Genomic DNA, 11,766 nt, shown 5'->3' with positions numbered 1-11,766 from the left:
TTTAGAAAATCTCATCATCTCAGCCGAAAAGGTCCTTAAGCTGATAAGCAATTTCATCCAAGTCTCAGGATACAAAATCAATATGCAAATATCACAAACATTCCTATACACCAATAATAAAAAAAGCAGAACCAAATCATGAGTGAACTCCCATTCACAATTGCTACAAAGAGAAGAAAATATCTAGGAATGCAACTTACAAGGGATGTGAATGATCTCTTCAAGGTGAACTACAAACCACTGCTCAAATAAGAGAGGACACAAATGGAAAAACATTTCATGCTCACAGATAGGAAGAATCAATATCGTGAAAATGGCCATACTGCCCAAAGCAATTTATAGATTCAGTGCTATCCCTATCAAGCTACCATTGACTTACTTCACAGAATTATAAAAAAACTACTTTAAACTTCATATGGAACCAAAAAAGAGCCCATACGGTGAAGACAATCCTAAGCAAAAAGAACAAAAACCGGAGGCATCACACTACCTGGCTTCAAACTATACTACAAGGCTACAGTAACTTAAACAGCATTGTACTGATACCAAAAGGAATATATAGACCAATAGAACAGAACAGAGGCCTCAGAAAGAGCACCACACATCTACAACCATCTGACTTTCAACAAACCTGATAAAAACAAGTAATAGGGAAAGGATTCCCTATTTAATAAACAGTCTTGGGAAAACTGGCTATTCATATGCAAAAAAACTGAAACTGGTCCCATTTCTTACACCTTATACAAAAATTAATTGAAGATGGATTAAAGACTTAAACATAAGACCTAAAACCATAAAAACCCTAAAAGAAAACCTAGGCAGTACCATTCAGGACATAGATATGGGTAAAGACTTCATGACTAAAACATCAAAAACAATGACAACAAAAGCCAAAATTAACAAATGGGATCTAATTCAACTAAAGAGCTTCTGAACAGCAAAAGAAACTGTCATCAGAATGAACAAGCAACCTAAAGAATGGGGGAAAAAAATTTGCAATCTACCCATCTGACAAAAAACTAATATACAGAATCTACAAAGAACTTAAACAAATTTACAAGAAAAAACAACCCCACCAAAAAGTAAGCAAAGGCACACAAACTTTTCCAAAAAAAAGATATTTATGCAGCCAACAAATATTTTTAAAAAGCTCATTGTCACTGGTCATTAGAGAAATGCAAATCAAAACTGCATAGAGAGAGATGCCATCTCATGCCAGTTAGAATGGTGATCATTAAAATGTTGGTAGACAACAGATGTTAGAGAGGATGTGGAGAAATAGAAACGCTTTTACACTGTTGGGAGTGTAAATTTGTTCAACCACTGTGGCAGACAGTATGTCAATTCCTCAAGGATCTAGAACCAGAAATACATTTTGACCTAGCAATCCCATTACTGAGTATACACCCAAAGAATTATAAATCATTCTACTATAAAGATGTATGCACATGTATGTTTATTGCAGCACTGTTCACAATAGCAAAGAATACTATTGATCAACTGGATAAAGAAAATGTGGCATATATGCACCATGGAATACTATACAGCCATTAAAAGGATGATTTCATGTCCTTTGTAGGGACATGGATGAAGCTCAAAACCATCATTCTCAGCACACTAACACAGGAACAGAAAACCAAACACGTCATGTTCTCATTCATAGGTAGGAGTTGAACAATGAGAACACATGGACACAGAGAGGGGAATATCACACACCGGGGCCTGTTGTGGAGTGGGGAGATAGGGTAGGAATAGTAGTAGGAGAAATATCTAATGTAGATGATGGGTTGACGGATGCAGCAAACCCAACTATGGCGCATGTATACCAATGTAACAAACCTGCACATTTTGCACATGTATCCCATAAAGTTTAATAAAAAAAAAAAAAGAATATATCTTGAATGAAAAATAAAAGCAAACTGGCATTGAGTCTTGAATTCTCATGGCTTTATATTTAAAAAAGTACTGGAAGGACTCAGTTCACATTATGTTCCAACACCATGAAATATGGCATTTTAATGAGAAATGCCACATTTCTGGGTAATAAAAAGGCAACAAAAACAACAAAGCCAGTCAACACCACTGGTGTTCTTCCCTTCCCCCTTCATATAGTCAGTATTTCATTTTGAAATACTTCTCAAGCCCTTTGTTTTCCTTTGGGAAAAAGGAGATATATGTCTACAAAATATGACTCAGCATTTATTTATGGCTTTCATTGTTTTTAATATTGAACAGACATAGCATGAATTTTATCTTTGTGTTTGTTGTTCTTAATCAAAATATTTAATAAGTTTTTTTGAATCCTAGATGCCCTTTACAAATATTACTTAGTCAAACTTATTGTTCTCTGGAGAGCGGGTTTTGTGCTGCGTATAACTCTTATTGGCAAGTAAATTAAGATGCCAAGACACTGACACCACTCACCAGGCAGAAGAGAAGCAGAAACAGGCAGGTTAAGTGTGCTGTCTAGATTTTGCTTCAGTAGAGAGCGTACTTTATAAGTGGTGTGATAATTCCAAAAAGGTAACTGGAATTTGATAGACAGTAACCAATTTGGGGGAACATGGCAATTTGGGGGAACATAGAGGAATTCAGCTGTATCGGAGAAGACCAGAGCTGAGGGCGCTGTCTCTTGCTAGTTACTTATAAAGAGTCCTAAACGGAAGTAGGGATGTTAATCAAGAAGCAAAACAACCTTCTTTTAACAGATCAAACTGAATCTTATATTATTGACTCTCTTTTGAATTGTCTGGCCCATTAGAGTCCTAGAGCGTTTTATACAGTCTAATCAGCCACTTGGGAAATTTTTGTTTTCACCTGTACAGCCAACAAGATAGATAAGGGGCATAAAATAGTCTCACAGGGTTTCACTTTTGTCCAAGATTTATTAAACTCACAAGACCTCTTTTTTTTGTCCAGCATTTTCCATTTTCTTCTGATTTCGGCCCTCTACTAGAAACAAAGCAAAACAAAAACAGCATCAAACCCACTCATATAAATGCCACAGATGTAACCCACTCATATAAATGCCACAGGTGGCAGATGTGGATAATGAAGGAAACATTATCAGGAGAGTATATTTTATATTTCATATCAAAATCAACTTTTAACTCTAGGAAATTCTTGTCAATGTGTTACTTCCTATGTTCTTCAGCATCTGCCCATAAACGCTGAAGATTCTAGTTGAGAAATCAAATATTCAGCACACCATGGATAATACACATCTCCCAGGAGAGCAATGCAATATGCTAAGACATTGGAAGAGGAGGTTGTCATACTGTGTCTGTGCTTGATAGATAATGAGACACACGCTGGAGAACTCTGAAACTGCCTCCTGCAAAACGGCAAGGAGTTGATATATAGTTTGGAACTATGATTCCAGACCTCTATTGCTTAAGAGGAAAGTCCCAATAACTTAATAAGAATTTTGTGGGTTGTTTCAATTATCCATGTTTGGATGGTCCATCTTTACCTGAAAATGAATGTCTGCTACTTGTGTTAATATTTACTCTTCTGAGATTAAAACATTTTAATAATATAGATTATTGAATCTAGCTTTCACCTTTTACAGCTGAGATCTGGAGTAGTCACATCTCATAAGTGTGACTTATAAGTAGTCACATCTCATAAGTGTTTGGTCGATGACCTATTCAATCCAGATAAATATCCATGATATACTGTAAAATTATGCATGCATGCATACATGTACACTTTAGCCTACATGTATTTATTTTAGCAAACACCTACCATTTACCAAGTACTGTATGCCTTTTGTCTATTATCTATGCCAGTAGTCCCTACTCATTTTATAAAATTCAGCTAAAGCATTACCTCCTCCAAATTTCACCTCCTAACCTCCAACCTGATTTAGCAGTTTCTTTGCTATGCTCCCATAGCACAAATTTAGGTCTTTATCAGCATACATCATCATACTGAGATGTAACTTTTGTATTACTTGCCTGCTACCCCTCACACACCCCACTAAACATTAGCTATGAAAACAGGAATCAAGTTTTATTTACTATACTATCCTTTTTTATATGATAAGCTAAAGAATTTAAACTTCAACCTGAAAGCATTGGAAAGACAAATAATACTTTTATGTAGGACGGTGATAGAAAAGGATTAGTGTTGCCAAGTGTTGACATACACTGTGGTAGAGACTATGGCTTTTATCTATACTCTACAGTTATGAATGGAGGTAAGAACAATTGGACAATTATTTTAGTAATCCAGGTAATAAAGCATGGAGTTTAAATAAAGGCAAGGTATTGATAGAAAGTAGGGTGGAGAGAGAAACAAAAGATTTTTATTATGAAAGCTTTTAGAGATTTGGAGAGTGAATCTACTCTTTACCTATATTCAATCAAGGGTATTCATGTGGGTTTCTAGCTTGTGCTTTGAATGGCAACAATTTAGGAAACAATAAATAAAATATACAAAATTCACTACATTTTGTTTTTTAACATGCTAAGCTTGAGTTATTTATTTGTATGTCCCTCGGGGGTCTCTAAGTGGAGGGGAGCGTGACATCACCCTGGAAGAGTACATCACAGGGAACATAGGGGGGACTTTAGATGGAACTTAAATAAGAATATTAAATTATGAGGACCTGGCAGACTCTACGGAGAGCTATCCAACAGGTTGTAACACAAAGAGTAGTGAAAGAGAAGTTGTTGCTTAACCTTAGGACAGCAATTAACTGAGGTAAGCTAAGAATGACATTAGGTTGTACCTTACACCATTGTTAATCAGCATTGCTCTCATGGGGTTGCACCCACCAAGAGTTCATCTATTCCATTCCTAATATATAGCAGCGGTCCCCAGCCTTTTTGGCAACAAGGACCAGTTTCATGGAAGACAAGTTTTTCAAGAACCAGAAGGGCAGGTCATAGGGGATGGTTTCAGGATGATTCAAGTACATTACATTTATTATGCACTTTTTTTCTATTATTATTATGTTGTCATGTATAATGAAATAATTATACAATTCACCATAATGTAGAATCAGTGGGAGCCCTGAGCTTGCTTTCCTGCAGCTAGTTGGTCCCATCTCTGGGTAATGGGAGACAGTGACAGACCAGGTATTAGATTCTCATAAGGAACTCACAGCCTAGCTCCTTCTGAGACTTAGTGTGCATTCCTCACATGTGCAGTTCACAATTGGGTTCATACCCTTATGAGAATCTAATGTCACCGCTGATCTGACAGGAGGCTGTGCTTAGGCAGTAACGCAAGCAATGGAGAGTGGTTGTAAATACAAATGAAGCTTTGCTCACTCACCTGCTGCAGCCCACTTCCTAACAGGCCACAGATCAGGGACCCTCTGATCTATAACCCTGTTCTGCTAAATACTATATAAAGAACAAACTGTCATTCTCCGGTGAGCATACAAAGACCAAAGATTGGGTGAATCTCTCTTTTTTCTGTTCCCATCATGGTTCTTTCATAATAAACCAATTCTTACTTTCATTCTCCCTCAGAAAAACTCAATTCATTGTAAATTGAAAGAAATAAAACCCTACATAATACAAATTGCATTGAAGGTGTTTGTGATTTGTTGGATGATGATATCAAAAGATTGTTTTATCAGCTTTGAAAGCAATATTCATCACCATTTTGGCAGCTTTGTCACTCACATTTGGAAGCATCTCTTTTGTTTAACTGAGGAGAAAAGGCAAGGATGAGCTGTTAACATGAAAGTGTAGAGGTGCAATAATTCTGGGCTTCTCTGCTTAACTTCTCAGATTAAGAAAACAAAAAACAAGGGAATAATTCCAACCTAAAAATGTCACTGTTAAGTCCAAGTTGTTATCTCATGCCCTGTAAACATGTGGATGATAATTTCATTTTCCCTGAGGCAAAATATATAAAATAACAGGTCCTGTTAGTAACGAAGTTTGGTCCAGTTGAAGTTGCTGCTTGGGAATACTTGCTTCAGTTTTGGCATTAAGAAGCTGGTCTGAAAGCACAGCTCCTCAATATGAAACTAACAACAGAGTCACTCATAAGCACATTGCACATTTTGGCAAATCACTATTGTGTTGGAAGAGCAATGAGATTTTGCTTGGGAAGTTCACAGAAGCTTTTTTTTTTTTTTTTTTTTTTTTTTTTTTTTTTTGAAGAATAGCACAAACGTATCAAAAAGCTAGAGGTCATTTCTTGATTCCTTAGTTAAGGGTAGCATATTATTTCAACATTAGACATAGGCTCTCTTTCCTTACTAAATTGTAGAGGTTTAGGCAACAGGAAGGAAACGGAATTCCTACTGGGCTTTCAGTAAAAGCGTCCACAAACTCTTTGCCTTCAGGACATATCAGGTCCTCATACCTAATTTAGAACACAATCCACTCTTCTTTGCTACCATGGATTACCCCATGCTATTTACCCAGCATATTTGAAGAGTGCACTTTGCAGAGGATGTACTGAGTGTTTAAAATATTAATTGTTCTGCTGCTTTCATAGAATAGAAAGCCAGAAATACTGGGTTTAGGCAAAAATATTTCACTAATTTGATGCAACATAGAAGATACAGATATCCATACTTCATGTTCTTTTGCTAGCTGTCTGCTGTCTTTTAAATTGCTGAGAGCTGTAAGTGAAGAAGGTTACTCAGGCTTTGTCTTTCTAATAGCAAGTAGCTGCTTTATTTTACCTACAACGGTTAGTAAGCAAAAGGTGAAGAGTCAAACTAAGCCATTTTCATGATCACGTGTGTTGACAGTAGTCAAGGCAGAATTTTTTTTTCTTTTTTGCTAGAGATGAAGAAAACGAGTGTGCAAAAAGGGAAATAACACATTTAGAGTCACTGTGTGCATTTTCCCAAGCATTTTCTGTTCTCCCTTGAAGTTTCATGTTAGTATTATTCTTTTCTTGCTTTCAGGACTATAGTAGTAGTATTTTCTTGCTTTCAGGACCACACTATAGGTGTGGTCATATGACTTGTTTTGTCCAATGAAAATTTAGCAAAAGTAATATGTGTTACTTTCATTTAGAAGCATTAAAAGTCATTAAGTTTTCATGCCCATTTTTCTATCAGAGAAAAAATAGAAGCAGGGAGATGGAACATCCCTCTGCCTCAGTCACTGAATGAGGACAAGAATAGAGCAAAGCCTCCTAGCTGACTCATAATGGGCAAGTACTGTGAGCAAATAATACTATTTACTCTTTTAAGCTACTAAGACTTGGAGATTGTTCATTTTATTTCATTTTTAATACTTATTGTTTTATTGCATAACAAGCTAGCCTAATATATTCATCTATATGAATAAGTGAAATAGCCATGGATAGAATCCAATTGTCTTACTTGTAGCCTAGGTCTTGGCATTTGTAAGGCTTTGTGTAAAAATGCACACCAACACATGTGCCCAGTCACATATGGACAAAGGGATAAAGCAGTAATTATGTGTGCTAGATAAGTGATGGTTATGGCTGCTTCATTAGCTGACCTTTATAAACCACACAGGGCCTTGGTAGTCACATCCACAGTTTAGATGTCACAGAGAAGTGCAACTTTGTCCAAAAGTGTGATCCCACAAAGAATTCTTCTCTTGATCTTTAGCCTTGCATTTATCTCTCTACAGCTCGAGCCTAACCCCCTTTCTCATATTGATGTGTGTCTACTGGAATTCTTTATAATTATCCATTAAGATTGAATTCAATTGTAAATAACATTAGAAACCAAACAAGCAGTGCCTTAAACAAGAATTGCTTTTCTCATGTATCAGATATTTAGAGGTTAGCAGCTGTTGATGATATCTTTGAAGTTCACATCCTTTCTTTATTTTCAGTCTTTAGACTATTACCTTCACTCTCCTGCTTGCAGGAACATGGTTGCAAAATGAATGTTGTGACTCTACTCATCACAGCCATGTTTAGAGCAGGACTAATGAAAACATAAAGGAGGGCAGTGCTCACAGAGTTCAGTTTATGACTTATGCATGCTCCCGGGGGCAAAAGAGGCTGGGAAACTGCAAACCAGAATCTTTCTGATCATCATAGAGTAATCCATCATTTGGAAGTGAGCATATTCTTTTCCAGAACAAAATTGGTGTTCTTACCAGCAAGGAAGAAGAGGAAAATGAGTACAGTATCTGTCACTCCACCCATTTAGGTTTATTCCAGGTCCTGAGATGAAAGATGATGTCACCTCAGTATATCTGGTGAAGAATTGTATTGCCCAATGCTCTGAGATTGTTAATGTAAGAGCATAGAAATAGAATGTGCTTTAGGACAATGAAAATTCTTTATAGGCCTTCTAGTCGAGGTTCATACAATTCAAGCTACTTTTGTTTTCATAAATTAAGGCCCTTGAGTCGTGTTAGAACAAAGATTGAGAGTGCTTGCCTGTATAGCATTGTTGAAAAATTACAGGATTATATTCAATGAGAGATATGGCTCATTACTTCCAGTTCTTGCTAAGTTCACTGGAGTGGTAACAAGCACCAGGCTTTGATTTCTATTAAACCTGGATTTGCCTTAAGGATTTGCTATATGAGAGTTGTATGATCACATATACAGGTCATTTTACCTCTGTGATTTTTACTTTTGTATGTGGATGACAACCCTAACTTTAGGATTTTCAAGTAATTTAAATTATGAAAGGAAACTAGTATCTATGATCATTACTCATATGTTCTTCACAAAAAAAGCACTAGGGACAACTTATAAAGTGATGCAGTGGAAGGAAAATCATGAGAAGGTTGCATTTCTTGGAAATAAAATGTTGACCCCATGTTCCACCAGGAATTCTATTTTTCTTCACTACTTCAAACACTCTCCAATCTAAAAAAAAATTTTAGATTTTTTTTAGAAAAAAAATTTAAAAATCACTCCTATTTCTTTCCATTTCTGTGAGTCTTAGCTATTGGCTCTCTAAGTGATTCTTTAAATTATTCTTTATGCCGTAATGTTGTATAATTTATACAGAACACTCTCTCCAGTCTTGTGTTATTTAATTCTCCAATGTGTTTGGAGAGAGGATTTTATATGAAAGCAGTGATACAAAATAAAGCGGCATTGTACCAGTGTCTTGCATCTTTAATAAAGTTGCTCTCAAACAGCATTTCAGTAAATGAAATGTACCCAGGAATGACAAATTTTCATATATCAAAGGTATGCTCCAACCTGCTCTGGGACATAAAGCCTAATGCCGTAATAGAGTCCAGAGGTTTCTGTTTGATTTGATTTGTCTTTCTTTTGTTCTTTTCTTCTAAAGGAAGATTACCTACTTTCCAAAATAATAATCATAAGGATAAAAACCTATCTCATCCAATGGCAGAAAAAAAGCATTATTAAGATTGGAGACATTCAGTGGCACTTTCTAATCTGAAATTTTTTTCGAAAACACACACCACAATACACACACAACAGAGAAAGTAAAGGTGCTTTATCAACTTTATAATACATATCTAGGAACGTTCCAAACTTTATTCTGCAAGAAACTGACAAACATGAGACAAAGAGAAAGGAGAGAATCCCTGAAGGACTTAGTGTCTTATGAGTAAGAGCTTTAATAAGGATATATGGGTATAGATGGAATGGTTAAAATACAGCGAGAAAAGAAAAATGGAGTCAACAAGTATTTGGAGTGAGATGGCAAAAAAAAAAAAAATGCTTGATGACCATGATGTCCCCATCCTGATGCTAAGCATCATGTGACAACCATGCTACTAATCAGCCAACCGTCATGTGACAGCCATACTACTAATCAGCTTCTCATTCCAGAGTAAGCTGCTTATTATAATGGGAAATAGTGATCTTTCAAGGCCATGGAAATGCAATGTTCATCATCTACAGGAGAGATTTCCTTTTTCCTCAGGCAGACCTCTCCGTGGTAAAAATTGAGAGACATGGAGCAGAAAGTGCTGCTTCTGTACAATGGCTGATAGAGTACCAGAGTGTGCAAGGCAGTGTGATTCTGGTCCATTAAAGTCACTTTCTTTTGGAATTTGGAAATGTTAATTTCTAAGTTCAAGTTTCTTCTGTTGAAAATAATTATCTCTTGGAATAATAATAATACCAAAGAGGCCGTCAGGTAACTCACAAGGCAAAAGTCCTATGATGGTGAGAGTAGTAACATGATCTGATGTAAGAACTGATCTTAATATATTTTAGCTAGAGCCAACGGGATATACCAATGGATTAAATACGGGTATGTGAAAAAGAGGTGTCAAGAAAGAATCCACCTACTAAAATACCAAAACATGTACTGGGAACATGCATACCCTCTGTGCTGGCAGTTGGCCCTGAAAAGGGCTGAGGATGGAAAAGGTATAGAGGACAAAGAATTTCAAGGTCATCAGTATGTTCTACTTATTGTATATGCAAAAAAAAAAAAAAACTAAAATAAAAATAACGCATAAAAAAGAAAGAATGTATTAATTTGGCCATGAGCCACTAAAAACATGTTCACTAAGAATTTGGGTGAAAATGCAAATAGCCCAAAGCCTTCAATCTGGCTAGAGTTTTGATCTACAACCTTGGCCTGTTCAGCTTGTACATTTTGTCACCCTCTTTTTCTTGGTTTGGAGCTGTTACACTGGGACACTGGAGACACGGTTACCCAATTTATACTGCATTATCAATTTGTTGTTCATACAAATTGGCTTCAGGGCAAGGTTGACTTTGTTTCATTATACCTAGTTTGTTTAAATTCTTAACACATTGTGTAACTCTGAATCTCAGTGATAAACCCTTTAGAAGCAGAAGTGTCATGTTTAATGGCCAAGGTGAATCAGTGATTTCAGTTTCTTCTACTGCATGAGAAATGTTTGTGAGAGGGATATTTGACAGCGATGTTGCCGTTATTTAACCCAACTAGAAAACCTGCCATGCAAAAGCAAAGCCAAGAGGCCTGTCCTTTGTTCTCAAGTTAATATAATGTCTCTTTGCTGCAAAGCCGAACATTTTGAGAAATGGCCATGCAAGGAAGAACTAATTCTAAACTTTTAGAATTCCTGTATACTGTGTAATTTTAAGTTAAAATCAAATTTTCTTTGAGAAAGAGGTGGTTCCTTCATCTCCTCAAAGCAAGAAATTCTTCTCAAATTACTGTGATATTGTCTTGAACTCAAGTATGCTAGGATGGAGTTGAATATTCAGCTCCTAAGCTGGAGTAGAGATCATCTAGAATCACAGAATTTTCCAACTCATTCATTTCCAAGTACTGGTGGAGTAGTTTACGGTCTGTGATGTGTGGCTTCAGGGATCTACACAAAACTGCTTTCAGTAGACAATATCCCCTTTAATCTCAAAATCTTATTATTTAAGGCTTAATGCAATATCTCCAAGAGCTTTTCCACAATTTACTTCCATCCTCCTTATCTTCTTTCTTTCTATATGCACTGAACTTTAACTGCCTGGATTCAAATCTTAGTCTCACCCTTCATTAGTAGGATGACCTTAGGCAAGTTACTCCATATCAGTGAGCTTCAATTCTTACTTAAAATGAAAAATTCAGAGAGTTGCGGGTGGACATACAGTACTCCCTGAGCACATGTGAACATTTTCATATCAACTGAGTTCTGGGCAGATACATATTGAAGTGGTAAAAACAGAGAAATCATGTGACATGGAAACACTTCTCTCTTGAACTAATCAAGACCAAGATGCATTATTGATACATGAATTGCATTGATACCATGGGAACAAAATGGAAAAATGGAAGCATTGAAATACATTATTTGCTAGTCTTTCCTAGCAGAGGACAACAGTGTGTTAAAGATTTCATTGAGCATTAACTGCATGTGGACATTAGTGACTTTG

Source organism: Saimiri boliviensis, chromosome 12 (assembly GCF_048565385.1).
Source record: "Saimiri boliviensis isolate mSaiBol1 chromosome 12, mSaiBol1.pri, whole genome shotgun sequence".
Lineage (NCBI taxonomy): Eukaryota > Metazoa > Chordata > Mammalia > Primates > Cebidae > Saimiri > Saimiri boliviensis.
This window is presented reverse-complemented; position numbering follows the sequence as displayed.